Source organism: Prionailurus viverrinus, chromosome A2 (genome assembly GCF_022837055.1).
Source record: "Prionailurus viverrinus isolate Anna chromosome A2, UM_Priviv_1.0, whole genome shotgun sequence".
Classification (NCBI taxonomy): Eukaryota; Metazoa; Chordata; class Mammalia; order Carnivora; family Felidae; genus Prionailurus; species Prionailurus viverrinus.
In genome coordinates this window covers 26,967,682-26,985,223 of record NC_062562.1, presented here as the reverse complement: position 1 = coordinate 26,985,223, position 17,542 = coordinate 26,967,682, and the positions used below count along the sequence as shown (strand labels likewise).

At 40.5% G+C, this 17,542-nt stretch overlaps 1 protein-coding gene across 8 annotated transcripts in view; it reads left to right on the top strand.

Moving 5' to 3' along the window:
- Positions 1–17,542, top strand: part of FHIT (fragile histidine triad diadenosine triphosphatase) — a 1,426,527-nt gene that overhangs the window by 1,223,573 nt on the left and 185,412 nt on the right. The gene's annotated exons all lie outside the window — the stretch shown is intronic.

Below are 17,542 nucleotides of genomic sequence, written 5' to 3'. Positions count from 1 at the left end.
GATAGAAACAAAGATCGGAAGTGAAACTTCTGGAAAAGAAGTTAGGGAAAGAGGGGCACCTGGGTGGCTCAGTTGGTTAAGTGTCTGACTCTTGGTTTTGGCTCAGGTCATGATCTCAGGGTTCTTGAGTTCGAGCCATGCATTAGGATCTGCGCTGATAGTGTAGGGCCTGCTTGGGATTCTCTCTCTCTCTCTCTCTCTCTCTCTCTCTGTCTCTGTCTCTCTGTCTCTCTCTCTCTCTCTCTCTCTCTCTCTTTCTCTCTGACCTTCCCATGCTCTCTCTCTCTCTCTCTCTCAAAATAAATTAAAAAATTTAAAAACTTTAAAAAATATTTTTAAAAAGTTAAGGAAAGAAGAGATGATCTCCAGCTGAAGGGACCAAGGAAGGAGTCCTGAAATTTACAAAGTTACTGATAAAAGTCTCATCTAGAATGTTTAAGGACACTCAAACTGCTGTAATAGAAAAAATGAAAAATTCTATTAGAAAATGTACAAAAGGCATAAAAAGATACTTCATCGACAAGGACATAATGTGGCAAAAAAGCACATGAAAAGATGTTTGACATCACCAGCTGTAACAAAACCAAACAAAAGCGTGTCCACCTGATGCACAGCAAGTCAATGAAAGACTGGCATGGAGCTTTTTCAGTGGAGAAAAATAGGTTATTTATTGATGTGCCACCTGGAGAATGGGAGGGGTAATGTTTAAAGTCTCAAATTCTCAATGGCTTACAAGTGGGGTTTTTTAAGGGCAAAATTTAGGACAGGGGTCCTCTGACAAGGTGGATGGTATTGATTAGAGACCCATGAAGTCACATTTTTATTTTATTTTTTAAATGCTTGTTTACATTTTATTTTTGAGAGAGAGAGCAGGGAGGAGCAGAGAGAGAGAGAAACAGAGAATCCCAAGAGGAGTCTGTGCAGTCAGCACAGAACCTAACATGGAGCGTCAACTCATGAACCCTGAGATCATGACCTGAGCCGAAATCAAGAGTCAGACGCGTAACCAACTGAGCCACCCAGGCGCCCCAGCTCATGAAGTCATATTAATAGATGTTACTTAGTTGCCTCTGGTGCTACTCTGTCTGGCCCTATGGAGGTCTGTTCCATCACAAAAAAAAAAAAAAATTGAAGTATGCAAAATATCTTTGTTGTTTGTTAGAGATGTCATTATGTGTATCTGGTGCCTCTGAGTTCAGGATAGTGCTGCTTTACTTTCTGTCCATCCTCAAACTCACTGTACGTGCATCAGCTAGTGGAGTTACATTTCTTCATGTTACCTTACATGACACACAGGCATTCCTATCTCTTGGGCCTGGGTCTTAGTGTTCCCTGGCTAGTCCAGCCATGTCTGGGGACAGTATCACCCCTGGTGTTCATTCTTTCATCTAAAGTAAGGAGATGGATGCCAGCTTCACAGCCCTCAGAGAGATGCAAATTAAGACCACAATGACTTATCACTATACACAGATTAGAATAGATAAAATGACAACACAGAATACCTGGTGAGCTTGTAGAGAAACTGAATCCCTCTGGTGAGAATATAAAAACCAAACATACTTAGCCAGCAATTATACTTCTGGGCATTTATTCCAGAGAGATGAAAACTTATGTGCACACAAAAACTTGTATATGAATGTTCGGAGTGGCCCAAAACTGGACAACATGGTAAGATCCTTCAGTAAGTGAGTGGTTCAACAAACTGGTACATCCCTACTGTGGAAAACTACTCAGCAATAAGAAGGCATGAATGACTGATACATGCAACAGCGTGGATGGATCTCAAGAGCTGAGTGGAAAAAAAAAGTCTCAAAAGGCTAAATAATATATGATTCCAATTATATGGCATTCCCAAAATAACAACATTATAGAGACAGAGAATGGATTAGTGGTTCCTGGGGTTACAGGCAGTAGGGGAGAGTATGACTATAAGAGGGCACAAAGGAGATCTTTGGCTTCATGGATTTGTTCTGTATCTTGAGTGCAGTGGTGTTTATGTGTCTACACATGTGCTAAAATGACTTTGAACTATGCACACATTGTGCCAGTGTCAATTTCCTGACTTGATGTTGTACTGTAGCTGTGTGGTGCCATCCATATGCCATTGTTCAGTACTTGGAGAAACTAGGTGAAGGGTACACTGCACAGGATCTTTCTATTTTTGCAACTTCCTTTGGATCTATAATTATCTCAGTGTGAAAAATATTTTTTTAAGTTGGCAATGAAATAAAAATGATAACAATAACTAACATTTAAAGAGTACCTACTGTACACTAAGCCTTTGCTGAGTATTTATTTTCTGTAATTTATTCCTAATTCTCAAAGGGGAAAATGATATGAGATTTATAAAATGTTATGTCTATCTTGCAGACCAGGGAACTGGGGCATGGAGAAGTCAGATAGCTTGCCCTGGGTCACACAGAGAGTAATTGGTGAGATGGGGATTCAAATACATTCAGTCCAGCTCCAGAGCCACATTTGTCCCACCATCTTCTTCATGATGCTGCTTGTGGCTTTCCAGGATGTGTAAGTTCTGTTGAGCCAGGACATCTGCGCAGCAAAAGAAGGATATTTGGGTATAGAGGAATTCCTGTGGTGGAGCTTTCCCCCTCTCCTGGGCTGGTCTTCATACTTGAGAGAGTGGCAACATTCTGAAAAACCACTGTTAAGTATGACAGGTGTTCTAGGACAGCACTGATGCCTGTACCCAGGTGGCAGGAAAGTGGGTTCTGTAATTAGCCAAGGAAAATGGAGTTGTTCTGATTTCCACTTGCATTCAATGGTTCTCATTGAATGGAAGGTCCCCAAGGGTCCCTCTCTTTGTCTTCCATGCAGAGAAAGGCTGGGAGAAGGGTGGGCGGTGCATTTCAAATAGAACAGGTGTTAGTGTTCTTCTCCCTTTTCCATCACCAAGATATAAATCCTCCAATTTCCATGCTGATTTATTTGAAGTTGAGAATATTTCTTTGTCTGCTTCCTATCCAGCTGCCTAATCTCCCTTTGATCCCAGTCCTAAAAAAATTCTTTGACTTCTGTCAACCTGAAAATGCTTGGTGCTCGCCAGCATTCTCTTCTAAGCCCTGAGCCCCAGTCTCCCTGCAGTTGCCATTTTCTGCTTTGTTGCCTGCCTTTTGCAAGAGTTTCTGAAGCAAGGAGTGAAATCTGAGCAAATCTGTGCTCTCAGAGATGCACCCATGGATTTATTGTGATGCCTTATTTTTCTTGTTACTAGTATAATAGGAGGGCAGGTCCCTGCTCCAAATAGTGGGCTCAGCATTCTGGTTGCAACCAGTTTAAGTATGCAGTCTCTGAGGCAGAGCCACCTAGGGGGAGTCCTAGCTGAGAATGGAGTTGCTACAGATGAGAAGAAGAATGAGGCAGCTGGTCCTAGAAAACACCGTTTGGGAGGAATGGCCAAGTGAGTTCTCTTGGAGAAAGGAGAATTGCTGTTCTGTTTTATTCAAGAAAAAGCTTTTTCTGTCTTGTAAATATGATTTACTTTGGCCATCCCATTCTTGGTTAAATAATTAGCCATCAATCTCATAAAAGTCATCCCTAGGCCTGTTAGGAGGTGAAGATGAGATCTGGGCTCAGGCTGGGTTTAGGGCATCAAGTTGGAGCACTGGAATGTTGGCCAGAGGGTGGTTCATGGAAGAGGTATGGGATATGGTTTCCAAAGATCTCTGAAAAGATGGAGGGTGAGGCTGATGTTGGCCTGTGAGCTGAAGGGGCTGCCTGTAGGATTTAGGATGAGAGGCTAAATATGGATGCAACCCGAATAAGGGGTTCAGAGAGGTGGAGGGGAACACAGCCTGGAGTGTGGTTGAAATAGTTAGAGCAGCTGGAGTCCCTCTGTCAAGATACTATAGCCTCCCCAATGACAGCGGTATGAATGGTTTGCCAGGATCCACCCCTTCTAACTGAGGACACTTTAGGAAACAAGACAGAGATCATGAGAAGAATTCAGATCCCAAGGCCTGACGGGCTTTAACTGACTGTTCTAGAGATACAGTTGAGGGAAAACTCTTGGAAGTTGAGAGTCAGTGCTCTCAAAAGTAACATGGTGTCTCATGCTTCCCCCCCCTACATGCGCCCAATTCCCAACCATTTCCAGTTCAGCCACCTTACTTCACCATAGTCCTTCTCCCCTTAGCCAGCCACACCATATCTCATTTGGGGATATCAGGGATCCCAGGGGCACTTACCCTCACTGCATCCCGTAGTGGTGTGTGCCTTCCTCTCCTGGGTTTCTGGTAGCCCTTACAGAGGTCATGACAGCATGGTGCATGGAGTATAGTCCTGAGCCTCATAGGCTCTCTCCAATGGGTGATCCCATTTTGAGTCCAAATATTACACAGGTCCTCAAAGTGGACCTAAAACTGATGAGGAATCCCAGCTGTAGTTGTGTAACTGCACAATACCCATGGCAGGAGGCTACAAAATATTTTAGGATATAAGAGAATATATGGCGGACTTTTGCATGGACAAAATAAAGCCAGCTCTGAGAGAGAGAGAGAGACTGCACAATCACAATGTAGAGCCATTTTTAGGAGAAAAATAGGTACGAGGCCAGTGAGGATATTCGTGTCCCAGTGACATCCTTATATCTTTGGCAGGACTTTCATTGTGGCTCACCCCAAGTTGATTTGATTCACCCATTCCCCCCTACCTTTTTTGAGATTTCATAGCAGAGCAACTACCCTACTGTTAAGAGTAGTTGACAGTTTCAGAACAATCACCTTATACAATTATATGCACATAAGTATATACCATCAGTTTTGCTTTTGCTTTTGCTTTACAGATTTCTACCTCCTAGATTCAGGTCCAGTAGAGTTCCTGTGATCTCTTGAACATTGAGTTGGGATGCTTCCTCTCTCCTCTTCCTCCTATTTCTCTTAACCCATCCATTCTCCATATGTCTATTGACTGTGCTAGGTATGATTTCATGAAATGGGATCCCAGCTGTGGATATGTCAAAAAATGAACAGATAGGGGTGCCTGGGTGGGTCAGTTGATTAGGCACCTGACTTGATCTCAGCTCAGGTCATGATTTCACAGTTCATGAGATCAAGCCCCACCTGGGGCTCTGCACTGATAGCCTGAGCCTGCTTGGGATTCTCACCCTCTCTCTCTCTTTCCCTCCTCTGCTCGCTCGCTCTCTCTCTCTCTCTCTCTCTCAAAATAAATAAACTTAAAAAAAAAGAAAATGTAAACAAATATAGATTGTCATTTCATGTAGGGAAAGAGGAGAGACTGTGTAATAATGGGGCTTCTTTTATATAAAAGAACTAAGTCCTCACTAGGGAGGTGTCATAGTTTGGGCTGCTATAATAGGACACCATAGACTGGATGGCTTAAACAGCAACATTTGTTTCTTACTGTTCTGGAGGCTGAGAAGTCCAAGATAAAGGTGCCCTCAGAGCTGGTGTCAGGCGAGAGCCTACTTCCTGGTTGCAGGTGGCCACAGTAAGCAAACTGGCTCCTGTATTTTCATAAGGGCAGGAATCTTATTCATGAGGGCTCCACCCTTATGACCTATTTACCTCCCAAAGACCTCACTTCCTCATACCATCACATTAGGAAATAGGGTTAGGATTTCAGCATATGAATTTTAGGGGCACACAAAAATTCCATCTATCACAGGAGGTAACACTTGAGCAGACACCCAAGTAGTAATAACCAGAAGAGCAGCTCACATTTTTTGTGCATTTCCTTATGGTGACAGGAGATGTGGGGAAGGCTTTCCATGTATTATCTCATTTAATCCTCTCAGCCCTTTGAAGAAGGTACTTCCTTATCTGCATGTATAAATATGGACACCAAGGCTTACATGTAAAACAACTTTCCCAAGATCCCTGGGGAAGGGGAAGTGAGGGGTGGAATGGGGATGTGACTTTAGAGCTTGGCACTCCTAACCACTAAGCTCTGCTGCCTGAGTATTTGTAACCTGAGGGGAGAGGCACCCACTTCTCTGCTTTTGGTCTCGCTTCCCAGTGGGTTGAAAGTAATGGTTTTCACACTGTGCTCTAGGGAAGCTCCAGGGCTTTATGAGCCCAGGATATGTGTGTGGGGTCACACAATGGTGTCCGGAGAATGGTTCCACTTCTGTCTGTTTTATAGAATTTGCTTCAACAGAATTGTTTTTAATGGCTTAAATTCCTTAAAAGAGAGTTCTAAGATGACTCACGTAATGAATATTCATTTAAAAATTTAATTTAAAAAGATAAGAATTTTTGAGGCCAAGTGGCAGTTGTAGAGGTGGTGATGGCAGTGGCAGCAGTGATAGCTGGTGAGCACTTACATGGTGCTTACTAAGTTCCAAATATTAGTACTCTGTAATACTAACCCACTCAATCCTCACAACAACCCTGTGGGGGTGTTCGTTTTACGGAGGAGGAATCTGAAGCTCTGAGGTGAGTAACTGGTTTAGGCTAGGCTCCACAGCTGGTTAGTGGCAGGACTAGGAACTGAGCCCAGGGGGTCCAGCTGTAGAATGTGTGCTTCATTAACCTACCACGTAGTGCTAGGGACCTGAACCTTCTGTCACTAGGCTTAATGTGAAATCTATGCCTGCCCTGGAGTCTAGACGTGGTGATTGCATGTTCATGGAAAGCACTTTACAACCTGGACCGGCTCTAAGACGTACACATTCACCATTATCTGTGACGCCCTCTTCCTTGGACTGACTATCTGCTGATGGACATGTGACATTTCTCAGGAGCAAAACGTGATTCCCAACTTTCACATACATGAGCCTGGTGTGGCCTGCTTGCATAATTCATTTTAAAAGATGAATTGTTAGTTCATCACATTAATGAATGAAGCCAACGCTGGCAGCAGCCAGGGACCCACAGTGTCCTAAGCCAACGCCAGCCTGACATTTGTTTCTTTATGTGCTACAAGATAGCCATTGGATGGCCCTTTTTGACCAGAAGTTAATTTTGAATATTAGAAGGCACAGGACAATCATCATCAACTGTTCACCTCACTTCACTGCCTGTACAATCAATTCTGACCCATGCCATGAGGGAGCATTTATGCTAAGTGTTCCTCAAAGGGCTCCACCACCGTAAATCTCAGGTCTGCAGTCAGATTCCTGGCAAATGGGAGCCACTGCTAACACCCCACTGCAGTTCCCTCCCTGAGGGAGGGTTGGGACCAAATGACATGCTGCAATGTGTCTTCCATTAATGGCCAGTCCGTGTTGAACCATGGAGACTGAAGCGAGCAAGTGTCCCATTCTGGACTAAAAAAGTTGAGTCAACGTAAATCCCAGGGCCTCAGTTGCTGAAATCACCCAGGAAAGGAAACATTATTGATTTCTCATATTATCTAATTTCTGGGCACTGCCTGTGGAATCACTCTGTCTCATTGAACAATAAAGTATATTATGAGAAAAACGAGGGATAGTCCCAGGGCTTTCCCCACTGCCTGTTTCCTTTTTTTATTATTATTGCCTTAGCAGTATTCATAGTTTGTGCCTCAAAGCCACCAGACAGGGTCCCACAAATCTCCCTGGCTCCTTGTGTGGGAGCCAGGCTGAGATGATATGCAGCCCTCCGGATGCTCCTAGTATCATCATTTTAGACCTAAACTGAGATATGATTTAGGAGGTCCCGATAAAACTGGGGATCATTGGCCTAATCGGAGTCATTTATCCTGTCTTGAGCTATCAAATCAGTACTCGTGGGTTGCAGGGAGGTGGGTGAGGGTGCTTTTTTCTGGTATATTTCACAATGATTACTTTGAAAAGAATCTCATTTATGAAGTTCATGATCTCTACAGAGTATCTGAGTAGAACTTTTGTAGGAAGTAGCAGCTCCACTTAGCAGCTCCGTAGGTTGAGAATTGGCCCATCCTAAAAGAGGATTCATTTCTAAAAGCATGACTCCAAAATCAATACCTGCTCACTTGAATTAGAAGGAAAATGTAACCCTCCAAACGATGGCTCTGCCTAATTTGTTAATTCAGGAACATTAGAAAACAAGAAAGCATATGTACCAAGAGAAGAGTGGAATGTGAAAAAAAAATCCAAGGGAGAAATATGATAAAATTTGGATCACACTAAATCTATTTATGCTGAATGTTTTATTTTGTTGAAGTCGCATGTGAAAATAGCCATATTGAAATGGTGAAAATCTGTGTTCAACTCATGTTAAGGGAAGAGAATGTTCTTTTGAAAGATTTTGCAGTAACATTTAAAGCAAGGAACTCATTATTCATAGAAAATCACAAAATGGTGGGAGAAGGAGGGCTTCATTTAGGAACCCTTCCCTGCTTGCTGCTGTTCCTACGTTAAATGAACAGCAAAGTCTCAAAATGTTGCATGCAGGCACAGAGACATTTTTTCATACTAAAGAAACATGACTTTTAACTCTGTAAAATGATTCCTTCCTGACAACGTTTAAATAGTGTGCCAGCCCACCAACAAAGCAGACTGACAGGTCGTGAACTGATGTGGTTCATCACCCTCCTGCAGAGGCTAAGTGTCTGGATCTTACCATACCGCAGCACATCTTTGTTCCTTGATTTTATCTGGCACCTTGTTTTTTGGGTTTTTTTTGTTTTTTGTTTTTTTCTCTCTCTCTAGTTAAACAACCTAGTTGTCACTGGTGGACAAAGGGAAAAGAAAAGTATCATTATGCTTCATTTATTTTTAAAAAGCACCTGCTTTTTGGAACACAATTTGCAAAAATTATTTGAAATAGATTAACCTTTGAAATGATAATGACATAAAATTATATTAAGTAATTTTCCTAAAAAATAACCCATATTGAAAATAATTCATGACACCATCAACTTGAAACCCAACTTAGGATCTTGTCTAGATTCAGTTACTTCTGGGTAACTATTTGATACTCAGACTGTGTGTCTGTTTCACACCCAGAAGTTTACATGTTGTGGTCTCCTGACCTCCTGTGAATTTATAGGTCTACTTCCTAGTCTCTCTGTTAGCACTAGAAATGGAAATAACACAAGCTTGCCCTTCATGGCTGACCTTTCTGGGTTTCTCATCACTTTTATTTAAACCAGATATTAAAGGTGAAAACTATAGTAGTGATGCACTCAGCTAGTGAGATAATTAGGAAGCACCATTTCCATAATTACTGTGTCACTATCTCTGGAGGGACATGAAAGCTTGTCCTGTCCCTTTAACAGGACAAGTTGCTAATCCCCTTAACATTTTTTTCCCTTTGGACTGATAATATTTCACTTTTTTTTTTTTTGCTTTGTAAAATATTCCTAAAGGGAAGCTTAAGCAATAATGCACAGATTATGGAAATGATGCTCATTAAGTAGAGGGCAAGATTTCTAGAAAGCCACAGAGCTGCTTCGAAACATGTAACCTCCATTAGAGACTTCATTTGAATGTTTATTCATGGAGCAGTAAACGTTTATTATTATACATTTTATTGAAACATAAATTAAAGAACTGTAATTATGTGTATGGCAAACAGTAAAGCAATGTGCATTTGTCACAGAATGAGTAAGACAAGGAAAAATGCCATAATTGTTCCATTTGCATCCAAATCCTTTATTGTATACCCAACAGAAAAATACCCAGAGGGAATAACTCTGTGGATTAATGTTCTGATATGGTGTATAAAAAAAAACATATTCTAGATACTCTTTGTAGCAAAGAGAACATCCTAGAATTAATTTGTCAAGGTCACAAGCTATCCAAAGAAAGGGTGGGTTTCTTCTTTTCTCCTGAGACAGAACCATAGTAACTCTTATTAAAGTTAATGCTGAGCAAAGAATACATCCTCTTGGCAGTCCGTGCAAGGCTGATTGTTTTCAGGATGAGCTATTTGCTCCAGACACTCAAGCATATTTGAGGAGTTTTTAAAAAGCACTTATATGAAGCTGGAAAGACAAGACCTTCAAACTTACACTTTTGTAAAAAAAAAAAATGCAATGGGAAAGAAAGTAATGTGCGATGTAATCATAATGGCTCTGCACAGGCCATATCCTTGTATGTGGAAGCAGAGGGAAAAGACAAGAGTGGTCAAAAGAATCTGTGTGTATGAGGTTTCTTTTTTTCTTTTTTTCTAAAACAACCTAACAAATTAAGAACAGTTTGTAATCCCCTACCCACACAACCATCTATCCATCCATTCACCCATCCATCTACCATGCATTTACATAATATGGAATGTGGGATTGGGGGAAGGAAATAATCAGGAGAAAAGTACAGTCAGGAATATTCCTAGAATAGAAGAGAGGCACCTGGAATTAATGGTTCTTAACAGTACAAAGCAGTCATTGAGATGCCTACAATGAATCAGAAGACCCCTGGTGAGTCTGAAGGAGGTGATGGTGGGCATTTAAACTGGCTCTTAAAAATTGGGAGGAAATGGGAGACAAGGAACAGGAAAGAAATGTCATACGTAGGAAGGATCACTATGTAATTTTTCCTACCAAGGATACATACTGTAAACACAACAACTACAACAACTGCTGATAAAATACAAGGGTGGTAAGTCCTTAAACATTCTTTGTATCTCTTGAAAATCATTTTACTGGAATTGTCAGTAATGTACTCTCTCTGCTCAGCAGCAAACAGAACTCTTGCATGTGTGGATTAATGGGAAGACTTTTTTTTTTTGTCCTCAAATAAGTCTACCTGGAGTTTCATTTGTCTTGTTGCATGAGCAGACCCTATTGACATTAAAATTATCATATTTGCATGGTTTATCATGGTTTTATCAATATTGCTTGAGTTTGTCAACGTTTTAAAGGGTAGTGATTATACATCCTATTTTCTTCTTCCTGAACAGTTTTCTTTATTTATCTTAAGTGTTCATTTTCGAGAGAGAGACAGACAGACAGACAGACAGAATATGAGCCAGGAAGGGCAGAGAGACAGAGGGACGGAAGATCTGAAACACGCTGTGTGCTAACAGCAGAGAGCCAGATGTGGGACTTGAACTCACAACCATGAGATCTTGACCTGAGCCAAGATCCAGCTGAGATCATGACTGAGCCACCCAGGCACCCCCTGAAAATGTTTTTGACAACCTGCTTCTACTCTAAACCAGAAGGTGTGGTTGGTTCTGAAGCAAGCCTTTCTAAATGTATCCTATTCTGAACTATCAACAACCCCAAAGCCTGTTTTTTTCTTTATGGATGGATTCTGCCATACTTGCTTTGGTAAGTATTGGTTTGTAGTTCCAAAATAAATGTCACTGGAAGTCCTCCTGCTCACAGGGCCTTGAGGACACCTTGAGGGCCCAGCCAACTCAAGAATAAAATTGGTAGTCTGTCAGAAGGCACAGGCACAGTGATGGTTTTTGACCCTCCTGTCAATGAGTTCCTTCCTTTAGACTTTCAGCAATGCTGAAGCAACTGGTATGCCTTTTAGGAAACAGAAGAAACCCAGTATTTTTCAGGTGTCCAGACTGCTCCAGTTAAGTTGAGAAACTTTAAGAAAAAATTTTTTTTAAAAAAGCCAATTCAGTTAAAAAAACAAAAACAAAACAAAATACTTCCAGAATATGTGGAGACCCTGCAGAGTTTTTTGGCTTAACAATTGTGTTTTTAAGCCATATATCAATGGCGGTGCTCCAATTGTGAGTTATAATAATATATCATGAGAGGGACAGTGCTCTCATGATATATGGGTGCAGTACATCATCTAAGCATCATGGCTTTGATGATGTATGGCTCCAAACCACAATGAGAGTTTAAAGGAGCTTTTAGCGACCAGACAGCTTTAAATTTAAAATTTTCTAAAAATTAAGGTCTTTTCAAGTCAAATAAAAGCAAGATGCTGGAATCTCATGCTTTATAGAGTGTCACTGCACTCTGAGAGCCTGGGCATGTGTCTTTCCCTTTTGGCTTTAAGCTCAGAACATAGAAATAATGGTCAGGTTCTTCTTCAATTTCTCTTTCACAAGTACAGGTCAGAGAACTGAACAAACATGAGCAGGTGTCAATGCATCTGTTTTGCCAATCACTTTTCCCCCATCTTCTGCACCACAAGCACGAGTAGCTTATCTCTAAAGCCAAGCACTGGATCATATGAGATTTCTCTTGTGTTCTTTGTTTTAAGGAGCCCTTCTGCTAAAATTCAGAACAAAATGAACAGATAAAAAGGAGAACAACTTCATAACCCATCACTCACAAAAACAGGGCCCACAGGAAGAAAACTTGCCTTTTCTATCATTTGTCTTTGTAAATAAAAGCCTTGATTGCAAATGGAAGAAATATATAAGGTGACCGACGTGCAGTGTTCACCCCAAGCAGGAAATGGGAGCTATTGCTTGGTTCCACCACCTTTCCTGTCTTCACGAGTTGTTTATAAAACAGTGATGTTGCGCAGCAGAAAGTACCTACGTTGTTTAAAAACCACTCGCTTTTGGGGGCAAGGAAATCACTATCAATTAAGAAAGCAGGTGCTGGAAGAACCTCTCCTCTTTCTGTTTATAATCCTACTGCAATAAACAGAACAAAATGAGAAATCTTCCTACTGTTTGCATAATAGGCCCAAACAGGAACAGCAAGAGACAATTACATTTCAAGTGGCTTCTTCCATTTCCCTTTACTAAGAATGGCAGTAGAGTGACTGCCGTGTGGAGAGAAACATCTGGGCATGAGGAGTTAACACAGTCCCCTTCCCATTATTTTGCCTCCAGTCTTTCATTGCTTTCGCTTCCTCCACAGATTCAAATTCTCAAATTACTATAGATTTTCGATGTCCACCTCCTCCTCCTCCCAGACTTCCAAAAGGCAAAACATCCTGTTTCCACCATTTAGGAACTCCTCCCCGCCTTTTTTTTTGTTTTAAAAAGAAGTTCTGGGCTTCTCCACCCCCTCCTATTCAAGTAGCTTAACTATATAATCTGGATAACAAAAAGGGGGACTAAATACATCATCCATTATTCTGAGGCTGTTAGTTGAATGTTATGAATGAGGGACACCTGGTGTCTCTAGAAATGTTGGTTATGTCATCACTTTTTTGGAGAACCCCTTAAATTTAATCCACTTCTCTTCTATAAAGATAACACTGACACATCACTTAATTATTATTAGCTTTACTTAGACATCAATTGCACTATCACACCATTCATCTATCCATTTTTTTTAAAAAAATTTAATGTTTATTATTTTTGAGAGGCAGAGAGGGGGAGGAGCAGAGAGAGTCAGAGACATAGAATCCAAAGCAGGCTCTAGGCTCTGAGCTGTCAGCACAGAGCCTGACGTGGGACTTGAACTCACCAACCACAGGGTCATGACCTGAGCTGGAGTCATAAGCTTAACCAACTGAGCCACCCAGGTGCCCCTCATCCATCCATTTTTAAGTTACTATCAGTTATAACATGAGCTACCATTCCCATGAGAACAGTTGTTGCTAATAATGGCACACAGAGCTGTAGATGTATTAGCACATCCAAAGTCCTAAGAAGTAGAAACTCCTACCGTCTCTATTTTTCTACATGAGGAAACTGGGGGGCTTTCTGAGGAACACGTAAATGGTCCAGGGTCACCCAATTTATCATAGTGGCAGAGCTGAAATTATAAGGCAGGTTGAGGGGATGTCATATCCATCTAGCTACTCCATTGTCCTTCCCAACTGAACGACTAGTATTTGGGTGAATGTATGTCTGGGTTTATTTGGAACAGCTCAGAGTTAGGCCTATTGTCCTAAACAGGCCAGTGCAGTGTGAATAGTGCCTTCTTTCACTCTTAAAAGCCCCACTTTAGACAATAAATTATATGGCCCCCTAACTAGTAGCATGCTTCATGCTGGGGAATCTTGTGCTGATTTGAAGTATTGTCATCTGCCTCTCCTGGGAAGACAGAGAAAGAGGCTGGCTCTCAGGAAAGTCCTTCTAACAGGGTGGCCTACTGGCTCTATTCAGGTGCTTGCTGCCATTTATGCATCTTCTTTGGAGAAATGTTCCTACTTTGCCTGTTTTTTAGTTAGAATTTTGTCTTTCATTAAGTTTTCATAGTTCTTTATGTGTCCTGGATATAGTGCCCAATCAGATATATGATCTACAAAAGTTTTCTCCCATTCTCTGAGTTGACCTTTCAGTTACTTGATGGTATTCTTTGGAGCACATTGTTTTAAATTTTGATGATGGTCACCCTCTTCCACTTTTAAGGTGATCCTTGTGGTCACCCTGAGCCCAGGTGGAAAATCCAAGATCACCCATAGTTTTCCTATTTTAAGGGCAACTGGTTAGCAACCTTAATCTTTCTGTAGCTAATTTCACCTTTGCCATGTAACAACTTATGCACGAGTTCAGGGATTAGGATGTGGATTTACTAGAAGGGTAAAAGTATCTCTGCCCATTACCTGCAGTGGTTTTTGTTATTCTTTAGAATCAGATTTGCATTCTAAGGTCACTCATTGATCTGAGGGAGGGGGTTCTTGGAGAAAAAGCTAGAGATAACAGGGCTTTTAAAGCTAAAATGTGCTCAAGTGTGTGAGCCAGGAAAGGGTGAATCTACTGCTTGGTACAAATTACTTAAATTTAATACCTGAGTGGAAGAAAAGATTTGGCATTGAGCAACTTAGTTTATATTATGTTGGGGATAGCTCCCAACTAAGAACGAATAAGGTAAAAATGGAGCTCAGGAGATGACACTGTTTTAAGTGAATTAAAGTTTCTAGGGAAAGGCCACTTCTATTCTTTGATGCCCAAAGGACTTGCAGATGTGATCAAAGACATTACTGAGAAATCATGGAGCTTGAGAGCCATAGCAAAGAGTTGTCCTTATATCTGGTACGAATATTTGGGAGAAGCAGGGTGGTCTCCTAAGAGATGGTGTCATGGCAGTCTTGGATTCAGATTTCAGCTCTTGGTCACTCTCTGCAGGAGCTTGGGCAAGTTGCTTAACCTCTTGGGGTCTATTTTGTCAACTGGAAATGATAAGTGTATTTATTAATTACCTCTTGGGAGTATTTTTTATGTTTATTTATTTTTGAGAGAGAGAGAGAGAGAGAGAGAGAAGGCATGAGCAGGGGAGGGGCAGTGAGAGGGAGACACAGAATCTGAAGGAGACCACAGGCTCCAAGCTGTCAGCACAGAGCTCCTTGCAGGGCTCAATCCCACAAACTGTGAGGTCATGACCTGAGCTGAATTCAGACACTTAACCTAATGAGCCACCCAGGTGCCCCATCTCTTGGGAGTATTGTAAGACTTCCCTGAAAGGATATAAATCATCCCAGGGACTGGCATGTAGTGAGCTTTCAATAAATGCTAATGACAATTTCTACTACTAAAGATAATAACAATAATAATAATAATAATAATAATAATAATAATAATTGTAGAAATTAGTAAGCTTAGGAAACTTAAACCAGTATTTCCCAAAGAGTGATTTTCTTCCTCCTCTGCAGATACTGCTATTGATTTCTTTGCAAGACTCCTTTTCCTTGGAAAGTTTTCTGTGCTTATGTCTCTCCCTTTCTTCACCTTTCCCTCTCTCCTAAATCCACTTCAGTTTTGTTTTGTTTTTTTAAATAACAGCTTTGGGGCTCCTGAGTGGCTCAGTAGGTTGAGTGTCCAACTCTTGATTTTGGCTCAGGTCATGATCTTGCATTTCATGGGTTCAGGCTTCACGTCAGGCTCTGTGCTGACAGTGCAGACCCTGCTTGGGATTCTCTCTCTCCCTCTCTCTCTCCCCCTCTCCTGCTCATGTTCTCGAGAGAAGGAAGGAAGGAAGGAAAGAAAGAAAGAAAGAAAGAAAGAAAGAAAGAAAGAAAGAAAGAAAGAAAGAAAGAAAGAAAAAAGAAAGAAAGAATTAAATAAGTAAATAAACTTAAAAAATAAATAACAGCTTTATTTATTGAGGTATAATCCACATACCATAAAATGCACTCTTTTAAAGTGTACAGTTCCGTGTTTTTTCTAGAATATTCACAAAGTTGTGCAACCATCATGACTATCTAATTCCAAAATATATTCATCTTCCCCAAAAGATACCTCATGCCCATTAGCACTTACTCCTTGTTTTTTTTTTTTCCTGGAAATTGCTAATTTACTTTCTATCCCAATAGATTTGCCTATTCTGGACATTTCATACATGGAATCAGACAATATCTGGCCTTTTATGTATGACTTCTCTCATGGACTGAAATTCATTTAGCATAATTCTTTGACTTAGCAGTTCTTCATTCCTTTTTATGGCTGAATCATGTTCTGTTACCTGGCTATACCACATTTGTTCATGCATTCACTACTTGATGGGCATTTGGGTTGTTTCCCCTATTTGACTATTATGGTTAATACTTGTATAAATATTCATGTGCAAGTTTTTGTGTGTCCATATGTTTTCATATCTCTTGGGTATATACGTAGGAATGGAATTTTGGGTTCTATGAAAACCCTGTTTAACTTTTTGAGGAAGTGTTGAACTCTTTTTCCAAAGCAGTGATGCCATTTTATGTTCCCGCCAAAAGTGTATGAAGGTTTTAATTCTCTATATTCTTGACAACAGTTGTTATTGTCTTGCTTTTTATTTTATTTTTTTAATTGCCATTCTGTTGAGTGTGAAGCAATATCTCAGTGTGGCTTTGCTTTCACTAATGACTAATGATGTTGAATATGTTTTTAGCTAAGTGTTTATTTCCTCAGTTTGCAGCACTGACACTGATGATTATACCCTCCTTCTTAAAATTCCTTCCTCACTCAGTTCTAACATTTACCCTCTCCTGATTTGTCTCTTTCCTCAGTGTATCCTTAACTTTAGTCCATTTTCTTTTTTTCCCAAACTTCAAATTTTTAAGTGTCCCAATTCTGAATTTTAAGCTCTGTGCACTATATTTTTTTCCATAACACTTATCTTCACCTGAAATTAAATTGTATATTTATTTACTTGTTTATTGTCTGCATCACCCATTGGAATGTAGCTTCATGGGGGTGGGGACTTGTTAATTACTATATTCCTGGTTCCTAGAATGGCACCTGGTTATAAATATTTTTGCATGAATATCTATTAGAAAATGTAAATAGATATTCTATAAATAAGGACCTGAGATCTCCATTATTAAATAAGTTTCTTGGTTGCAATTGAACATATTTAATCAAGTGTATATAATGTGGTTCTTCTCAGATACCTTAATATGCTAATAAGCATTGTGAAATTTTACTTGACCATGGTAACTCTTTTGGTGTAGACCAGGTTATGGATTTTCTGAAGTATTCTTCTAACTCAAGTAGCTAAACTGCTTGAAACTCTAGCAAAATTTAAACTCTAGTGAAAAATAAATCCTGACACAACTTTGGAGTGCTTTATCAATTAGAAGTTTTTCTGGCACTTCAAGAAGTAAGTTGTGATCACCAAGGCTCAGTATGAACTCACCAAGAACAGGTTATGTCAAAATATCCCAATGTGTCTGTGTTGTCCACAGGGTTTTGTTTGTTTTTTTTATCAGAGTGCCATTCTACCAGAAGGCCATGGCAGTTGCATTTCTTCACAACAGTGAGGTTTTGAGCTGGCTTTATCATGATTTCCCTCTTCTGAGGAGTTGAGTGGGTTGTCAGGATCTTGAGATCAGTCTGTCACTTAAGAATTTATGTCAAGATAT